Source organism: Gopherus evgoodei, chromosome 5 (genome assembly GCF_007399415.2).
Source record: "Gopherus evgoodei ecotype Sinaloan lineage chromosome 5, rGopEvg1_v1.p, whole genome shotgun sequence".
NCBI lineage: Eukaryota > Metazoa > Chordata > Testudines > Testudinidae > Gopherus > Gopherus evgoodei.
This window is the reverse complement of record NC_044326.1, coordinates 73,213,754-73,232,989: the sequence shown is the minus strand read 5'-3', so window position 1 is coordinate 73,232,989 and position 19,236 is coordinate 73,213,754.

The following is a 19,236-nucleotide window of genomic DNA, read 5'->3' as shown; positions in this document are numbered from 1 at the left end:
ATGCAAGATTGGAGCATTGGAAATGTAAATGAAGAAGGTTGCTGACTTCAAAGCAAGAGCCATTGTTTCATTCAATGGGGTTCATAGTCCCAGTCTGAATTTCCTAATATTCATCAGCAAAGTAAGCACCAACACGGGTCAAGAGGCTTGTCAGTTTGCCAGTGAGCCTGATCTATAAATACTGATTCAATGGAATGATTCTGCATCTCTAGACTGATGAATTCTGACAGGGTGGAATTCTGAGTGGTTAGATCCCTAGAGCCATTCTAGGTAACCCTGAGAGACTATTGAAAACCCTGCAAATTGCCACCCCTCTGTCATCATATTGGACATATAAAGTTTGATTCACCTGTAATATATTTTAGCTGCTTTAACCTTTCAATAGCTCTAATTTCTTTTTCTTAACTAATAAATCTGTAGTTTAGTTTATTAAAGGAATTGACTTCAGCATGGTCTTTGGGGAGATCTGAAGTATACCTTGACCTGGAGTAAGTGACTGGCTCTCTTGGGCTGGGAGTAACCAAATGTCTGATGGTTTCTGGTTTTAATAACCTTTCATAATTAAGTCCAGTTTGCCTGAATGGGAATATAAGCTGAAGTGTCAGGGGACTGACTGTGGATCCATGGTAAGCTAGTATAATGATCCAGGAGCATACAGTTGTTGCTGGTTTGATTAAATCTAATTATAAAATATACCTCCAGTTTGGGGATGTCTACCCTGTTTTCTGAGTCTGACCTGAAATTGTCTCAGCTGTGACCCATTCTGGACACCACGACAGTGTTAAATAAGTTTTAAGTTGCATGGTATTTTTCACACCTGGGTGGTGGGTTAGGAGCCTATTTTTCTTATGCAAAATGCATCTTTGCTTTCCTTTCAGTGCTCAGCCCATGGCCCATCTTTGTGTTGCTTAAACACGTGGTAGCAGTAAAGGTGAAGAGTGGCACTTTTCAATACAATACCAGGGATGTAAGATGACAAACATGATTTACTAGTAAGCGACTGCTTCCCCTCCTCCCTCCGACCACGATGGTGTGGTTCAGAATTATATAAGGTTGTACCTGATCACACAGCGAGGGTCTGTATCCATTGATTCCATGGCTATTGTTCCATGGGAACTACGATTACTGCCGTTTAGTGGCACACATGAACACTGGAGTGTTGAATACCGTGACACAGTTCATGGGCAGTACTTTAACTTCCTTTTCTGTAACCCAGCTGTTTAACAGAGACAAGCAAGTTTTAGTTTTTGTTAGCATTTTATTCTCATGAATGATCAACTATGCTGCTCCTAAGAAAGTACTGGAAATGAACAAGGGGCCTTTGAGTTGGACCCCAGCCATAAGGGCATAGCTAGTTTAGCAGGAAATTACATCAGTTTAATAGTTGGACTCATTTTAAATGCCTTGGAGGTACATTATTTAGTATGAGAAATGAGGGTGTTTAAAAGTATCTGAGGAACAGCTAAGCAGGATGCTTTGTGTCCTCTCTAATCACTAAATACTTTAGATACTTCTGCTCTGGGAATACAACTCCCTCAAATGCAGAACATTCCTCTGCGTTAGTCTTGCCCTCTGACACTAACTGTCTGCTAACCATAGAGCTTTTATGAAGGAAGCCTGAAGCAACTATCTATACTAGTCCCAGTGTTTCAATATCATTCTTAAAAAGACAAGAAAATGCATTTCTAACATGACAGTGGGGAAGGAACTAAAAGCAAGAATGGCTATCTTGTTTAACATTTTCATGAAACGTGATTTAAGCTAATGTTTTAAGCCACAAATCACCTACAATTAAATCTAGTTTACCAAAATTATAGTAATTTTATTAAGGCTATTTAATTTACTAGATGTGTTTTTTGATTTTTGGAAATCATGACTTAAGTTCAATTCAGCAATTATTATTAAGTGGTCTTACCCCCATCCCTGTAAGAACATTTTAGGTTCTGCTTCAGTGATTTCAACAGTTCAGAGTAGTAGTATTTTCCCCTTACTTTTCTCTTCCCTTGTTCATACATTATTTGAATGATCTCCATGTAGCATCCCAAAGTTCCATGATATATGGGGGCAGGACAGTATTCTGCTCATATTTGCTGTCCCTATCTCAGAGTTGCTCAATTTGGGAGAACTGCATCAAATATAGGATTGTGCTTATTGGCACCCATATGGTGTAAGAGAAGTTAAAATACGTACCAGTAAGCTAAGCACTGCATGTTTGTAGAAGCATGTTGTTTAATATCAGCCACTACATTATTCAGTTTGAATTATAACAGGTTTCTTTGACCACTGCAAAATGTGTTCTCTCTTCTGTGTTACAGCCTTAATGGACTATATTTTAAAAAATTACAATGAAGGGTACCAAAGCACAGTATATTGCATGCTTCATTTAAAGCAAGTATTAGGAATACTTTAATTACAAAACTAACCAAGGGCAAAGAGAATCATCTGAGCACGGTGACAGGAACTGTAGCAGCTCAATTCCAGTTAAAGTTCCTCTAGAAACTTTTTAATATAGTGGATCATTTATCTTGCAAACAAACATGGAAAACGTCCCTGCCAGAAGTTTGACTATGCTCAAAAATTTCCATTGCCAATGTCCAAGGTTTGTTTGTTAATTTTAGAAGGAACTAAGTTGAGAACATGCATATAAAGCAAACATACAATATTCAGGCAGAGTAGGGAGAGAGCCAGCCTAAAGGGGCATGAGAAGCTAGAACATAAATTATTGACAAACGGTGTTATACACTACAGGAATACAAAACCATGTCAAGGACACTGTAAACTTAATGTATGGATTTTGTTTTTGTTAACTGACTTCTTACCATAAAAGCTCTGAAACTTTGGCTGGCTAGTTTGAATCTGATTGGATTATCTGGCAACATGTATCACTAGTATTTATGTGTGTGTGTATATTATATATAAACTTGCCTTTCAAAGTATATTTTAAATTTTAATTCTAAATTATTAGAATGCCACCTAGAGGCTCCAACCAAGATCAGGGATCCCAGTCCCTACAAACTGAGCAGGAAAGGAAAGTTTCTTACCTGATAATTTTCTTTCTGTTAGCAACATCTCCCACAATTCTGATACATATGGGCTATTCCTTTCCTGTTTGCAGTTTCTGAAGATGATTCAAAGTTGCAGCACAGCCTATGCTAGCTATGACCCCTTCCACTGCTTGCTACCGGATGATTAATTCCAAAGTAGTGAAAAAACTCTTAGAAAATGATTAGCAACAATAATACTAACTACATACAGTAGGCCACTGCCTATGTGATAAAAATAAAATGCTTCCCCATGGCTGTGAAGCCATTCAGGCCGGGTACAACTGTGGGAGATGCTGCTAGCAAAAAGGAAAATTAGCTGGTAAGAAATTTTCCATTCTGCAGCCCAGGGTCTTTCCCACAATTGTAGTATATATGAGAAGTAGCAAGCAGTGAACAGGTGTAGGGATGGATAAAAAAATGAACATAAGATCTGGAAAAAAATGAACAGTAAGGTGATAAAAGCTGTAGACAACACAAAATTACTCAAGATAGTTAAGTCTAAAACTGACTGCAAAGAGTCACAAAGGGATCTCACTAAATGGGAAGAGACTGTCTAGGAAAGAGTACAGCAGAAAGGGATCTAGGGATTATAGTGGACCACATGGTAAATATGAGTCAGCAGTGTGCTGCTGTTGCAAAAAAAAGCAAACATAATTCTGGGATGCATTAACAGGTGTGTTGTGAGCAAGACACGAGACGTCATTCTTCCGCTCTACTCTGCACTGGTTAGGCCTCAACTGGAGTATTGTGTCCAGTTCCGGGCACCGCATTTCAAGAAATGTGGAGAAATTGGAGAGGGTCCAGAGAAGAGCAATAAGAATGATTAAAGATCTAGAGAACATGACTTATGAAGGAAGGCTGAAAGAATTGGGTTTGTTTAGTTTGGAAAAGAGAAGACTGAGAGGGGACATGATAGCAGTTTTCAGGTATTTAAAAGGGTGTCATCAGGAGGAGGGAAAAAACTTGTTCACCTTAGCCTCTAAGGATAGAGCAAGAACTAATGGGCTTAAACTGCAGCAAGGGAGGTTTAGGCTGGACATTAGGAAAAAGTTCCTGTCAGGGTGGTTAAACACTGGAATCAATTGCCTAGGGAGGTTGTGGAATCTCTATCTCTGTAGATATTTAAGAGTAGGTTAGATAAATGTCTATCAGGGATGGTCTAGACAGTATTTGGTCCTGCAATGAGGGCAGGGGACTGGACTCGACCTCTCGAGGTCCCTTCCAGCCCTAGAATCTATGAATCTGCTCAATGTGTAATGGCAGTAAAAAAAGCAAACATAATGTTAGGAAACATTAGGAAAGGGATAGAAAATAAAACAGAAAATATCTTAATACCACTATATAAATCACCTACACTTTGAATACTATGTGCAGTTCTGGTCACCCTATCTCAAAGATATTTATTAGAATTGGAAAAGGTACAGGGAATGGCAACAAAAATTGGGGGCATGGAAGATTAAAAAGACTGGGACTATTCATTTCTGAAGAAAGTCAGCTAAGTGGGGATATGATAGAGGTCTATAAAATCATGATTGGTGTGGGAAAAAAGTGAATAGGGAAATGTTATTTACCTCTTCACATAACTTAATCAAGTAGCCCCTAGTTCTTGTGTTAACAGGCAGCAGATTTAAAACAAACATAAGGAAGAACTTCTTCACACAATGCAGAATCAACTTGTGGAACTCACTGCCAGAGGATTCAGGGGGCCTTTGCTGCCGAAGACCTGGCACTTCAGTGGCGGATCTCGGGGTGGACGGACCCCTCGCCGCCGAAGACCTGGAGTGGAAGAAGCTCTGGGGCCTGAGCCGCGCGAGAGTTTTCTGGGGCCTCCAGAGCGAGTGAAGGACCCTGATCCAGGGGCCCCAAAAAACTCTCATGGAGGTCTGGGGCAAATTGCCCCACTTGCCCCCTCATCTTCTTAGCCAAGATGGTCAACCTCTTGTTCTAGATGTTCCTAAACCTCCAGTTTCCAGAAGCTGGGAATGGACAAAGGATGGAGCACTTGAAATTGTCCTGTTTTGTTCATTTCCTCTGACAAATCTGGCACTGGCCACTGTCAGAAGACAAGATCCTGGATTAGATGGACCACTGTTATGACCCAGCATGGCCATTATTTTCTTAAGATATCAGGAAAGCACACACACTCCTTTTTGAACTGCTGAAATGGCAAAGTTACGTTACCACCTACAGCACCTTCCTAGCAAGGAGGCCTTGGTGGAAACAGGGAGTCCGTCTTATAGTTCATGACAACGGTGTTAGCCAAATGACCATGTGACTGCTCTGCAGATTTCTGCAGTGGAAGCACACACTCTTTTGACCCATGAGGTTGCCAGGGATCATGCACCTTGATTCCTTCTTGAATAGGTGCACTGGATAGCTTGCATGCCTCAACAGTGCATAGTCTGTTTCATCTAGTAAGGGATAGCTTGTAAGCCCTTAGCACCTCAAGATGAAAGGAAAGGAACAGGGAGCCCTTTTGGATTCTGTATGCTTATTATAAGTTTTTGGTGCTCTTCCGACATCTAGAGTATGCCATTGCTTCTTAGTTGGGGCTCTGGTGCTGGACAGAACGAAGGCAGTCAGAAGCTCAAGGGGATGGGTGGTTAAGGCTTTCAACATTAGTGATAGGTCCCACTTAGGGAAGATCTGCCTGACTGCTGGTCTAACCAGTCTGATTGCTCTGAGAAATCTGGATACCTGAGCATTCTGACAAGGAGTACACTTCTGATGGCAGACACATGGCATGCTATAGTGCTGGGCTGAAGGCCCTTATCCGCATCTTCCTGAAGGAAGTCTGGAGTGGTCAGAATCGCAGGAGCCCTTGGATCTGTGATGTGTGTTTTGCACAACAAACTGAACTTGGTCCACACGGAGGAGTAGGTTTTTTGCATGGAAATTCTCTTGAAGGAGAGCAGAGTCCTGATCACATTGAAAGATAGGTCAAGTGTAGCTAGTGCTTCCCTTTCAGTATCCAGCTGTCACTTGAAGGCTATCTGCATCTGACTGAGGAATGCAACTTGCGAAAATCATGTCTGGTCTTGTCAGAAGGTAAAATTGTGGTTTCAGATTCAATTTTATCAGATCAGAAAACCACTCTCTCCTTGGTCTGTATGGAATTACCACTGTCACCCTTGCTGCTTCTCACGTTATCTTCTGGACCATCTTCCCTAGGAAAGGGAAGGGGGGGGATGCATACAGAGGGACTTTTGGTTATCTGTGCAATTGAGCATCTGTCCTTATGGACTTGGTGTCTGCTTCCCAGATGAAGAATTTTGACTGTTTTTCATTCTTGTGATTGGCAAAGAGGTCAGCTGAGGGGAGACTGAAAGTATGAAAGACCAGAATGAAGACTTCCTGGTTCAAGAATAAGTTTGAATAGTTAACTTTGCATCTGCAGAGCCAGCCTGCCATTTGGTTCATCTCTCTTTTCACATAGTATTGTCTTTAGAAACTGAGAGTCTTGTCTGCCTATTCCATTATCTCCATCACTTCTGCATGTAGAGATACCTTCCTTATACTCACTTTTTGGTTGTTTATGTATGCAACCAAGGGGCCACGTTGCATGGGTGGACCAAGATGTAGTTGCCTTCTAGGGAGCTCTGGAATCTCACTAGAAATAGTTTGATAATTGTGAGCTCCAAGAGCTTGATGTTGTGGTTCTTGCCCTGGAGCTCCAGCTACCTTACATCATTCTGGGTCCCAAGAAGGGCTCACCCTCCCTTCAGACAGGTGTCTGTTCTGAGAACCAGTACCTGGCCTTGCACTTGCTCCAGGGAATGATCCTATACTTTCAGAACAGAGGCCTGGAGACACCTGGTATGTGACCTCTCCCATGTGTGAAACCAGCTGTCCCAGTTTTTAGAGATACTGAGCTATGGTTGGCCTCATGGATTTGTCCAACATGGATATCAGATCCTGGATTTTCTGGAATCTGTCTAGAGATGGTTAGATATGTCACTGAAGTATCTACCTCCACTACTAGGTGAATGAAGTTTAACAAGGGTAATCAAGAATATTTTCCTTGAGTTAATACAAAGCCACATGCTTGGAGGCAATCTAGAGTCTGGTTGTGGCACTGCATACTGTGCCTGTGCTCTGTGGCCTGCTAGTTAAGGCTCGGGATATGACAGGGAGATCAGAAAGAAGAGTCTTTGTTATGCTAAAGATTTTGTTGGTTTGGACGAAAATTCTTGGTTTTCTTGGAAGCTTCTGCTCCAGATTTTTCTGCCCTTGTGTTGGTAGCAACCAATGGACTGCTGTGCTGGCTTTCACAAAGGATTGCGGTCTCTCTGCAGTCTCAGCTACTGATTTCTTTAATGCTTCCCTCAACAGCTCCTCACCCATAAGTCTGGATGCACTAGATATCCACTGAGGCTGAATGACTATTCATAGGTGTAACATGACATCATTGTAGCCACCAAGTTAGAATCCATTACTTGTCATAAATCACATCAATGGTTTCACCAAGACAAGACCCAAGACATCTCAATTCAAGCAAGGGTCATATTCCTAGATATGTTTACCCCAAAGTAAGCTTTCCAATTAAGTATATGAAAAAAATTTGGTCTCAACAGATATTGCTGGGGCTTTGAAATTGCTGTGCAGTGAATCATCACTCTTATGGTCTACGGAGTCTTGGAAAGAAGTCCCCTTCTGAAGGTATGACTGTCTTTCAGCGGTTAGAGCTACTGTTGCACTAACCTTAGACCCCCAAAAATTTATGGAATTTCTTTGTTTATACAACATTTTAGTTCAATATTTGGTTTAATCAGGTATCCCCATTTGGATCTTATGATGCCCTCAAAGGAGACAACAGGAAAACAGCTCATAATGCAGGAGGAAAAATATTTTATTATTAATATTAATACATTCCTTGCAGGCCACTGACTGACATTTTGTCTTGGAAAAGTTCTGTAGGTGGTGATGGTGGTTGTTGCATGTGTGATACTTCTTTCCCTGGCTGCATACAGGAAGAGATAGTATACAATTCAGCCTCATCTGGAGACCAAGTAACAGAGGACTCAACTGCGAAAGTAGCTTGTTAATGCTCCCCAGGAGCCTGAAAGACTACCTGCTTGCTTCCCCAAGCTGGCTAAAACCCACTGTAGGAAAAACCTATTACTTGGAGCTTTACTCAGGAAATCAGGATAATTTTGAACATGGAAAGGGATTTCTTGTTCACCCATCTGTAATCTCATGAACGTGCAGCTCCATGGGGCGTGCATCCTAACAAGTCTCCATTCTGATCACAGGCTGCTTGAAGTGCACAAGGCTTTAGAGTGGAGTCAGCAGGTGGAAGGATGTTAACAGAGCTTCTTTCCCTGGCAGATCAAGAGTTTATGATTGATTATCAAGAGGCATAATTCCCATTCTTCTGCTGCCTCAAATCTTACCCCCTTTCCCTGGCAGAGCAACAGTCCTTACACTGCCAGACAAACTCAATTTTAATTAGGCTGCAGTGTCACAGGCTTTTCTGCATGCCCAGACATGCTACAGGGTGAGGGTGGGGCAGTGAGCGCTGAGAAAGACACTCTGTAGGAAATAAACCCTTGCAACTCAGGGCCAGAAAGCAAAGGTGAAGGGGTTTAACCCCTGATTTTCACCCCACTTGCTCATTCACAATAGTAATAACAGCCTCACAAAGGATGCACTTGCTTTTGCCTTTTTGGGACCCGTACTCTCCAGGTTTTGCAGGAAGCCCTATGCCATAGCAGAGATAGCAGTGGCTGGGTGAAAATTGGGCATTTTTTTTTTTTTCATTTTCTGCTGAGCTTGAGCAAACCGCTCCAGACACAGAGCTCCTTTTGAATTTTTCCCATTGATTGCAGAAACAGGGCAGGGGAGCTTGCCAGGGAGGTACTGCACCAGAGGCTTAGGGTGTCAGTAACCACCATGCTGATGTGATCTCTGACCAGGAGGAGGCAAAGAGGTTTGAAATACAAGCAAAACACTAACTGCCCCCAAAATGGTTAAAAATAACATCTAAAAGAGAAGGATGGGAGCAAAGTGAACCACCACTGGACTACTGCGGTGGACAAAGAAGATCTGGCAGCTAGCAGGAGAAGGCATGGCTAACACAGGCTGAGCTGCATCTTTGAACTATTACAGGAAACTGCATGCAGGAGGGGAATAGCTGACATCAACGTAATGGGAGATGCTAGAGAGACTGGTGATCAGCAATTATTTAATTTCTCTGGTAACTGAAGTTAGTTGGCATTATACTTCTAAGATCACATGTGCAATAATTAACCGAGATTTTATTGTTTAACAAATGCTGCTGAAGAGCCTCAATCCCACACACTTTAATTACAAGCAGAACAAGAAAGGCACTAGAAAGAGTGAAACTATGTAGTTGATCTCACTACAGCATTTGGTATAATTTCAAAAACTCAGAAATTGTATAATCTACCCACCTAAATTAATCCATTTTGATTTTAAAGAGTGGCTCTGGAAGATTTATTAACAGTAAGACCTCAACACAGGAAATTGTAAAATGAGGAAATGCAAACTTCACGGCTAGGACAACATTTGTTCTCTGTTAATCTAAAGGGAGATGCAAAGTTAAGCCATGAATACATTTTTCCAGCAACATTAGAATCTGAGGATCAGCAAATACAGAATACAACCAAACTGCAAAATAAGAGTAAGAATAGTGGGCTGCATGCAACAACAGTAATTTCAAAACAAATGGATGTAGCTTGACGCAAATAAGAAAGGATTTAAGTTTAGCAAATTATGACAGAATAGCGGCTTTCCAAACTGGTTTGGTGAGTGTGTTCCCACACATAAACAGGCAGCATGGGAGAAAGTGCAAGGGTACTTGTGGGAGAAGTGAAAAACATGCTATCAAGTAATGGCATAGAAGAGAAGGCAGAATAACCTAAGGCGTAACAATGGGTAAGTAGGGAGAAGAGATGTGAAGAGCTTGAATTGTAATATCAAGAAACTTGAACTTGAGATGGTGAAAGGGGGACCCAGTGGAGGTGCCTGGAAGATATTTTAGCAGCAATGTTTTAAAAGGACCTGAGTTGGGAACAAAATCCATGTTAGGAAAGCCTGAGATGAGGCGACTGTAGAAGTCAAGGTGAAGATGAGAATCCGGACAAAGTTTTAGCTGTGGATAAAGCAAAAAGGCAGGATAGTGAAGACCCTGCAGAAAGAAGCCTTGATGTCTGAGGCTTGAGAGAGTGTGGAATTGAAGATATCACCCGGTTTTATTTGGGAAAAGTACAATGCTTGGTGTGGACAGAAAAGCATAGCTATTAGAATGCAGTTCGGACAACCTGGCGTAAGATCCATCAACATCTTAGTTCCAATAGTAGCTAAAGTGCAAGCCACTGCAAAAGCAGTGAACTTGCATTTTCTACTGGCAATTGTGTCTTAAACAGCAAGATGTATTTAGAAGGAAGTATATTACAGATTTCATAGTAGAGAGAAACTACTGAGTCGACTATTCAAAGCCACTTCCCCACACTCCCCCAAACAAATTGTCATTGTAATTGTTTTCTGTTGAGTCACAGAAGGCAGGCAGTGGGTTATGTTTGTATTATCTGAAAAATCTTTTAACTCACATTATTTCAAAAATTAAGAAAGAGGATAGCATAATTATCTCAACCTCTGGTTTGAAATACCTAGGCTTTTTGGAAACACTGGTTGAAATCCTAACAGGAGAGAATCAGCCTTTTCATTCTTTATTGGTAGATAAAGAAGTTTCCTGCAGTTCACTGTATGTCGAAGAAGTTTTTTAGATAAATTCTTATGAGATAGGTCCTGACTCCTCTGCACAGGCAATGAAGATCTCAATACCTTTTTTGGGGGGTGGAGGGAGGGGCATGAAAAAGTAAGGATTTCTCAAAGTTGTTGGCCTAAGTTTTCACCCACCAGACTATCGAATAATGTAATGTACAGCACTTGGAGGCTACTGTTAGATATAGTGGCATTTCAGTGGTATTGCCAATGTATACTTTGTAAAGAAGTTATAAATTAAAGTTCTTTACAATGGAAGACATTAAAAAACTGTAAAACATTTTGCACAAAATAATATTGTCCAGAATTTCACATGGTGCTTTACATTTTGTCCAATCTCATACAGAAGTATGAAAGCATCCCTTTTTGGCTTATAGCATCAATTCTTAATGTAACAATTCTTTCTGCACAATGTAAACAGAAAATGAGGATTTGGGGAGTTTTGTTTTTAAAACCCTTTACTGTAGTATTTTCTTTAAAAGTAGAAATGGAGGATTTGTAATTTGATGATTTCCTTTCTAGAGCTGACCTTTTCACCCTTCTGTGAGTCTAGGGCTGTGCCTATAAATACTGAAGTCAGTTTAAAGTTGTCCATGGGGCTATGGAAAAGACAGTTACCTTTTTCCATAACTGGTGTATTTCAGGATGTGTTGCTCATGTCCATTCAACATATGCAACAGTGCCGGAAGTTTTTCACTCAGCAGTATCCGTAGGAGGACTGGCTCTGGCTCCCCCTGGAGTGGCGCACATATGCCGCAGCATATAGGGCACCGCCCGCCCCCTCTGCCCTCAGTTCCGTCTTACCAGAAACTCTGACAGTGGGAAAGGAGGATGGGACGTGGAATGGATATGAACAACACATCTCGAAGAACACCAGTTACAGAAAAAAGTAACTGTCTTTTCTTGTTCAAGTGATTACTCATGTCCATTCAACTTAGGTGACTCCGAGCAGTACCCATGGAGGTGGGTAATGAGTTCACGGACATGAAGAGTGCAACACCGCTCTGCTGAACCCAGCATTGTCCTTGGGCTGCTGAGTGATGGCATAGTGGGCTGTGAACGTGGGCACAGAGGACCACATTGCAGCTTTACAGATGTCTGGGATCAGAATGTGTGTCAAGAAGGCCGCCAAGGATGCCTGCGGCTAGTCAAGTGGGCTCTGATGATCAGCAGTGGCGAGGTCCCTGCCAGTTTGTAAAAAGCCTTATGCAAGAGGTGATCTAGTTAGAAATCCTCTGCATGGACACCAGGAGGCCCTTCATCCTATCAGCTTTAGAGATGAAAAGCTGATCTGACCTATGGAAAGGCTTTGTCCAATCTTGGTGAAAGTCAGGATCCTTCTTATGTCTAAAGCATGGAGGCGCCTCTCTTTACTAACCTCATGGGGCTTAGGGCAGAAGACCGGAAGGAAGATGTCCTGGCATGTGTGGAAAGCGGACACCACCTTGGGAAGGAAGACCGGGTGGGTCCGGAGCTGGATCTTGTCCTTAAAGAAGACTGAGTACAGCGGTTCTGAGGTCAGGGGACACAGCTCGGAAACTCGCCTTGCTGATGTCAGCGCCACCAGGAAAGCTATCTTCCATGATAGGTGAGACAGGGAGCACGAGGTCAAAGGGAGGGCCTCTGAGCATAGACAGAACCAAATTAAGATCCCACTGAGGGACCAAATTTGAGGAAAAAATCTCTCAAGACCTCTGAGGAACCTGACCATCATGTCATGGGAGAACACTGTCTGCCCCTGGATGGGCAGATGAAAGGCAGAGTTGGCTGCTAGAGGCATCTTAATAGACGAGTGTGCGAGGCCCTGGTTCCTCAAATGAAGCAGGTAGTCTAAGATTGACTGCACCAAAGAAAGCGAAGAGGAGATTCCCCATTTCACTGCCCAGTGGGAAAACCTCATCCACTTTGCCAGGTAGGTCTGTCTAGTCGAAGGTTTTCTACTTTCCAGGAAGACCTGCTGGACCCCCTCCAAACAGGTCCATTCCTCAGGGCTCAGCCAAGCAGCATCCACACCATGAGGTGGAAAGACGCAAGGATGGGGTGCAAGAAGTGACCGTGGTCCTGTGACAGCTGTTATTGTCCGTCTGGCAGGGGCCACTAGGGGACCACTGCCAAGCTCAACAGCATGCCAAACCAACATTGGTGCGGCCACACTGGAGCGATCATGATAATCCACATCTTGTCCCTCTTGATTTTTCCTAGGATCTTGCTGATGAGCAGAATCAAAGGGAACATGTAAATCAGGCTTCCTGCCCACCGCAGGAGGAAGGCATCGGAGAGGGAGCCCTTGCCCAGACCCTGTCTGGAGCAGAAATTGTGGTACTTCCTGTTCTGCCTGGTGGCAAACAAATTCTCTTGGAGAGTTCTCCACCTCTGGAAGATTGTGCTGGCTACCTGCGAGTGGCGCACCCACTTGTGGTGAGAGGAGAAGTCCCTGCTTCGGTGATCTGCTAGCATGTTCCTGGCACTCAGAAGGTGACACACTTCTAGATGGATTCCATGGCTGATGCAGAAATCCCAGAGACAGACTGCATCTTGGCAGCGGGCCGAGGATTGTGCTCTGCCTTGCCTGTTGATGTAGACCATCAAGGCTGTGTTGTCTGTGAGGACTCTGATCACTTTGCCCAACAGGTGAGGTAGGGAAACTGCGCATGCGCTGTGCACCGCCCTGAGCTCTTTGACATTTATGTGTAGCATCGACTCGCTTGGGGGCCACATATTTTGGGTTTGGAGGGTGCCGAGGCGTGCCCCCCCAGCTGAGGTCTGAGGCATCCAAAACCAACTCAAGTGAGTGAGGAGTGCTGACGAAGGGAAAACCTTCCAGGATTTTCCCGGGGTCAGCCCTCCATTGCAGCAAGGTAAGTACCATCGCAGGGATGGTAGCCACATTCTCAAGGTGATCCCTGGGCTGGGAGTAGACTGTTGCCAGCCATTGCTGCAGGCATCGCATCCGGAGCCTGGTATGGCACACCACATATGTACACGCTGCCATGTGACCTAGGATGTGCAGGCAAACCCTGACCATGGTCAGGGGAAACGCAGAGATTTCTGCGATAAGGTCCTTCAGTCTCCTGAATCTCTCCAGTAGCAGGAATGCTCTGGCAGAGGTTGAGTCGAGCACTGCTCCGATGAAGTCTATTTTCTGTACCAAAACCAATGTGGATTTTTTGTCGTTCACCAACAGACTGAGGCGAAGGCACGTGGCCAGCAACACCACAACATCCCCTTGGACCTGGAGTTTCCCTTGACAAGCCCGTCATCGAGGTATAGGTAGACCTGGATACCCCGACATCCAAGGTAAGCTACCACCATCGACATGCACTTGGTAAATACCCACAGTGCTTGTAGGCTACCCACAGCCTGCAGTAGGCTAAACAAAAGGACAGCGAACTGATAGTGGCCTACTGTGAAGCGGAGGAAGCGTCTGTGTCCCTTGAAGATGGCAGTGTGAAAGTACACATCTTTCAGATCAAGGGCAGCGTACCAGTCTCCCAGATCCAGGGAGGAGATGCTGGTGGCTAGGGAGACCATGAGGAACTTCAGTTTCACTAAGCAGCAGTTCAAGCCCCACAGGTTTAGTATGGGCCCCAGACCACCCTTGGCTTTGGGGATTAAAAAGTATCAGGAATACAATCCCTTGTTCCTGTACTCCACTGGAACTACCTCCACCGCATCCAGCTGCAGGAGACCCTCTACCTCCTGCGTGAAAAGATTCTCATTACAAGGGTCCCTGAAGAGGGATGGGGGGGTAGAAAGTAACTGAAGATTGTAACTCTGTGCCACCATATTGATGACCCATCAGTTCGATGTTATAGATACCCACACAGGGAGGAAGGAAGAAAGGCTGTTGGCAAATAGAGGGGAGGAAGGATCTGGGGAACAAGTCCGGTAGGTCGCCCTCAGGTTTAACCTCAAAACAGGCACTTGCCTGTTTGCTTACTGTGGTTTGAGCCCGACTAGGATATAGACAGGGGTTGGTGGCCAGAGTGCCTCTTGTAGCCCCTGGATTTTTGATGGGGAGGCTCCTGGCAAGGGCAGCTCCCCTGGCTCTGTGGTTGCTACAGTTTAAACCGCTTGTGGGAAGGGCTGGAGACATACAGGCACAGTGTTTTCAGGATGGTGCGGGAATCTTTCTGGCCATGGAGTTTATTGTCCGTCTGTTCTGTGAACAGGGCATGCACGTCAAAAGGGAGATGTTGCATTGACTGCTGAGCCTCTGAGAAAAGACCAGAGAGGAGCAGCCAACGAGATGGCTGATGCCATGGTATGGGCAGTGGTGTCCGCTGCGTCTGACACTGCCTAGAGAGCTGCTCTGGCTGCATTAGAGCTATCATCCAGGATCGCCCGGAACTAATTCCTAGAAGCCTCAGGAAGTACGCTCTCCAACTTGGTCATGGCCTGCCACATAGCAGCCAAGCAGGGCCTATTGTTGGCCACCGGCAACTGTTGACTGGAGGATGAATAAATGTTATGCCTACACAAGTCTAGTCTCCTTGAGTCTTAACTCTTAGGGGGTAGCCCCACGTTGACCCTGTCTCTCCCTGTAGTTGACTGGCTCTACCACTAAGGAACTGGGAACAGACTGGGTATAAACATAATCATGACCCTTGAATGGCATGAAGTACTTGCTCTCTGCCCTCTTGGAGATTGGAAGCAGTGAGGAGGGGGTTTGCCAGAGGGCATTTGTAATCTTTGCAACCCCCTCATGTAGGGGCAAAGCTACCCTGGCCGAGTCTACAGGGCAGAGAACATCAAAGAAGGAGTCTGCGGGCTCCTCTAACACCTCCACCTGAAGGCCCAGCTTGGCGGTGACCCTCTAACAGCTCCTGATGTGCCTTACCATCATCCTGGGGAACCAGTGGAGGGTTCCCCACTATACCCTTGTCTGGAGATGACAAGGAGGAAGCCAGTACCAAGGGGTCCTCCACAAGCAGAGACGGTACGGTGGCTTGCTTGCCCACTTCCTCCTGTACCTGTGAGGTGCCTGCAGCTGAAGCCTCTTGAACGGGAGGGGGGCAGGAGAGAGAGGTAGCCGATCTCTCCAAAGCTCTGGATACCAAGGAGGAAGCCTGAGTGAATCCCCATTGGTTCCCTGGGTACCACTGTGACAGCCATGGAGACTGAGTTTGGACCTTAGCATCCAAAATATGGGGGTTAGCATGAAAACCTCCAAGCTTAGTTACCAGCTTGGACCTGGTACTGCTGCCACCACCCAAAAAATTAGAGTGTTTTGGGGCACTCTGGTCCCCCCAAAAACCTTCCCTGGGGACCCCAAGACCCAAATCTCTTGAGTCTCACAACAAAGGGAAATAAATCTTTTCCCTTCCCCCCTCCAGGTGCTCCTGGAGAGATACACAGAAGCAACCTCCGTGAATCTAAGCAGAGGGAGTCCACCCTCTCTAATTCCAGTCCTGGAAACAAAAACACTTCCCTCTTCACCCAGAGGGAATGCAAAGTCAGGCAAGTACATCTAACACACACAGGTCTCCCCTGACTTCTTCCTCCCACCAATTCCCTGGTGAGCTGCAGACTCAATTCCCTGGAGTTCCTCACTAAAGAAAAAACTCCAACAGGTCTTAAAAGAAAGCTTTATAGAAAAAAGAAAGAAAAATACATACAAATGGTCTCTCTGTATTAAGGTGACAAATACAGGGTCAATTGCTTAAAAGAAATATGAATAAACAGCCTTATTCAAAAAGAATACAATTGAAGGCACTCCAGCAACTATAGACATGTAAATACAAAACAACAAACCATTTTTGTACTCCCAACTTGGAAACAGAAGATTAGAAAGCAGGAAATAGAAAAATCCTTCTCTAGCTGAGAGAGATTCAGGCAGAAGACAAAGAACTCAGACACAAACTTCCCTCCACCCAGAGTTGAAAAAATCCTGTTTCCTGATTGGTCCTCTGGTCAGGTGCTTCAGGTTACCTTTTTTTTTTTTTCAGGTGAAAGAGACGTTAACTCTTAGCTATCTGTTTATGACACGCCCCCCAAATTGCAGACAGTGGGGAAGCTCACTGGCGGCGATTTCCTTCTAGAACTTTAAAATAAACAGATTACTACAACACATGCACCTTTACATATACCACTAAGTATATAACTAACAGACTTCTACATTTTAAGAACACTTTTTAACTACTGGATTCTGGGAAACTCTCACGGGAGAGTGCATCCGCTACTTTGTTAGAAGCTCCTGAGATGTGCTGAATTTCAAAATCAAAATCTTGGACAGCTAAACTCCAACGAAGTTTCTTGTTGTTCCTCTTGGCAGTATGAAGCCACTTTAGTGCAGCATGGTCAGTTTGTAGCTGGAACCGCCGTCCCCACACATATGGGCGAAGCTTTTTCCAGGGCGTACACAATGGCATAGCATTCCTTTTCACTGACTGACCAGTGAGTTTCCCTCTCAGACAGTTTCTTGCTGAGAAACACGACAGGATGGAAGTTGTGATCCGTTGCTTCCTGCATGAGAACTGCTCCTATTCCACGCTCAGATGCATCCGTGGTTACTAGGAATGGCTTGTCAAAGTCCGGGGCCCTGAGCACAGGGTCAGACATGAGCATCGCCTTAAGCTGGGTAAAGGCCTTTTGACACTCATCAGTCCACTTAACTGCATTTGGCTGGGTCTTTTTGGTCAGGTCGGTCAGTGGGGCAGCGATTTGGCTGTAGTGTGGTACAAATCGCCTGTAGTACCCGGCCAAGCCTAAGAAGGATTGGACCTGTTTCTTTGACCTTGGGACAGGCCACTTTTGGATAGCGCCCACCTTGGCCTGTAGGGGGTTTATGGTTCCCCGACCCACCTGGTGCCCCAGGTAAGTCACTCTGTTTTGGCCTATTTGACACTTTTTGGCCTTAACAGTTAGTCTGGCCTGCCTGATGCGCTCAAAGACCTTTTCCAGGTGTAGTAGGTGTTCGGGCCAGGAGTCTGAAAAAATGGCGACATCATCGAGGTAGGCAACTGAAAATTCTCCCAGTCCTGCCAGTAGACCATCTACCAGCCTCTGGAAGGTGGCAGGTGCATTTCGAAGGCCGAAAGGAAGGACATTAAATTCATACACCCCCACATGGGTGACGAATGCTGACCTCTCCTTGGCAGGTTCATCTAGCGGTACTTGCCAGTAGCCCTTGGTTAAGTCTATTGTAGAGATGAACTGGGCCCGTCCCAACTTTTCCAATAGCTCATCGGTGCGGGGCATTGGATAGTTGTCGGGACGAGTTACCGCATTTAGCTTATGGTAGTCCACGCAAAAGCGTATTTCCCCATCTGGTTTGGGTACCAGAACCACTGGAGATGCCCATGCACTGGTAGATGAGCGGATTATACCCATCTGTAGCATGTTCTGGATCTCCCGTTCTATAGCAGCTTGGGCATGAGGAGACTCCCGGTAGGGTGGGGTTCTGATTGGGTGAGCATTACCTGTGTCAATGGAGTGGTATACCCGTTCAGTCCGTCCTGGGGTGGCTGAGAACAATGGGGCGAAGCTAGTGCACAGCTCCTTGATTTGTCGCCGCTGCAGACGTTCCAGGGTGGTTGAGAGGTTCACCTCTTCCACGCCACCGTCTTTTTTCCCTTCGCAGTAGACACCGTCAGGCCACTCAGCATCATCTCCCTGGACTGTAAACTGACAAACCTGTAAGTCTCTGGAATAGAAAGGCTTGAGAGACGTAACATGGTACACTCTAGGCTTTAGTGAGGACTTGGGAAATGCTATGAGGTAGTTCACAGTTCCCAGGCGCTCTTGGACCGTGAATGGCCCTTCCCATGATGCTTCCATCTTATGGGCCTGTTGCGCCTTCAAGACCATAACCTGGTCTCCTACCTTGAAGGAACGTTCTCTGGTATGTTTGCCATACCAGGCCTTTTGCTCTTCCTGAGCATCCTTTAGGTTTTCTCTAGCAAGGGCTAAAGAGTGTCAGAGGGTGCTTTGTAGGTTGCTTACAAAGTCCAGAATGTTAGTTCCTGGAGAAGGCGTAAACCCCTCCCATAGCTGCTTCACCAACTGTAATGGCCCCTTAACCTCGTGACCATACACAAGTTCAAACGGTGAAAACCCTAAACTGGGATGTGGTACAGCCCTGTAGGCAAACAGCAACTGCTGCAACACTAGGTCCCAATTATTGGAGTATTCGTTGATGAATTTACGTATCATGGCCCCCAAAGTTCCATTAAACCTTTCCACCAGGCCATTGGTTTGATGATGGTACGGGGTGGCAACCAAGTGATTCACCCCATGAGTTTCCCACAGTTTTTCCATGGTCCCTGCCAGGAAATTAGATCCTGAATCTGTAAGGATGTCGGAGGGCCAACCTACCCTGGCAAAGATGTCTGTTAGGGCCAGGCACACAGTGTTAGCCCTGGTGTTGCCTAGAGCTACTGCTTCCGGCCATCGGGTAGCAAAGTCCACTAAAGTCAGTACGTACTGCTTTCCTGTGGGTGTCTTT